Source organism: Ictalurus furcatus, chromosome 1, assembly GCF_023375685.1.
Source record: "Ictalurus furcatus strain D&B chromosome 1, Billie_1.0, whole genome shotgun sequence".
Classification (NCBI taxonomy): domain Eukaryota; kingdom Metazoa; phylum Chordata; class Actinopteri; order Siluriformes; family Ictaluridae; genus Ictalurus; species Ictalurus furcatus.
The window spans coordinates 1,966,737-1,969,236 of NC_071255.1; positions in this window are offsets into that span (position 1 = coordinate 1,966,737).

Genomic DNA, 2,500 nt, shown 5'->3' on the forward strand with positions numbered 1-2,500 from the left:
ATAATACAACCCACACAACAGAACAACACACTATAATACAACCCACACAACAGAACAACAATACACTATAATACAACCCACAAAACAGAACAACAATACACTATAATACAACCCACACAACAGAACAATACACTATAATACAACATACACAACAGAACAATACACTATAATACAACCCACACAACAGAACAACAATACACTATAATACAACCCACACAACAGAACAACACACTATAATACAACCCACACAACAGAACAACAATACACTATAATACAACCCACACAACAGAACAACACACTATAATACAACCACACAACAGAACAACACACTATAATACAACCCACACAACAGAACAACACACTATAATACAACCCACACAACAGAACAATACACTATAATACAACATACACAACAGAACAACAATACACTATAATACAACATACACAACAGAACAACAATACACTATAATACAACCCACACAACAGAACAACAATACACTATAATACAACACACACAACAGAACAACACTACACTATAATACAACATACACAACAGAACAACACACTATAATACAACCCACACAACAGAACACTACACTATAATACAACATACACAACAGAACAACAATACACTATGATACAACCCACACAACAGAACAACAATACACTATAATACAACACACACAACAGAACAATACACTGTAATACAACCCACACAACAGAACAACAATACACTATAATACAACCCACACAACAGAACAATACACTATAATACAACCCACACAACAGAACAACAATACACTATAATACAACCCACACAACAGAACAATACACTATAATACAACCCACACAACAGAACAACAATACACTATAATACAACCCACACAACAGAACAACAATACACTATAATACAACCCACACAACAGAACAATACACTATAATACAACCCACACAACAGAACAACAATACACTATAATACAACCCACACAACAGAACAATACACTGTAATACAACCCACACAACAGAACAACAATACACTATGATACAACCCACACAACAGAACAACAATACACTATAATACAACACACACAACAGAACAATACACTGTAATACAACCACACAACAGAACAACAATACACTATGATACAACCCACACAACAGAACAATACACTGTAATACAACCCACACAACAGAACAACAATACACTATAATACAACCCACACAACAGAACAATACACTATAATACAACCCACACAACAGAACAACAATACACTATAATACAACACACACAACAGAACAATACACTGTAATACAACCACACAACAGAACAACAATACACTATGATACAACCCACACAACAGAACAATACACTGTAATACAACCACACAACAGAACAACAATACACTATAATACAACCCACACAACAGAACAATACACTATAATACAACCCACACAACAGAACAACAATACACTATAATACAACACACACAACAGAACAATACACTGTAATACAACCACACAACAGAACAACAATACACTATGATACAACCCACACAACAGAACAATACACTGTAATACAACCCACACAACAGAACAACAATACACTATAATACAACCCACACAACAGAACAACAATACACTATAATACAACCCACACAACAGAACAATACACTGTAATACAACCACACAACAGAACAACACACTATAATACAACCCACACAACAGAACACACTATAATACAACCCACACAACAGAACAATACACTATAATACAACCCACACAACAGAACACACTATAATACAACCCACACAACAGAACAATACACTATAATACAACCCACACAACAGAACAACAATACACTATAATACAACCCACACAACAGAACAACAATACACTATAATACAACCCACACAACAGAACACACTATAATACAACCCACACAACAGAACAATACACTATAATACAACCCACACAACAGAACACACTATAATACAACCCACACAACAGAACAATACACTATAATACAACCCACACAACAGAACAACAATACACTATAATACAACCCACACAACAGAACAATACACTATAATACAACCCACACAACAGAACAACAATACACTATAATACAACCCACACAACAGAACACACTATAATACAACCCACACAACAGAACAATACACTATAATACAACCCACACAACAGAACAACACACTATAATACAACCCACACAACAGAACAATACACTATAATACAACCCACACAACAGAACAACAATACACTATAATACAACCCACACAACAGAACAATACACTATAATACAACCCACACAACAGAACAACAATACACTATAATACAACCCACACAACAGAACAACAATACACTATAATACAACCCACACAACAGAACAACAATACACTATAATACAACCCACACAACAGAACAATACACTATAATACAACCCACACAACAGAACAACAATAGCAACAACATTATGATAATG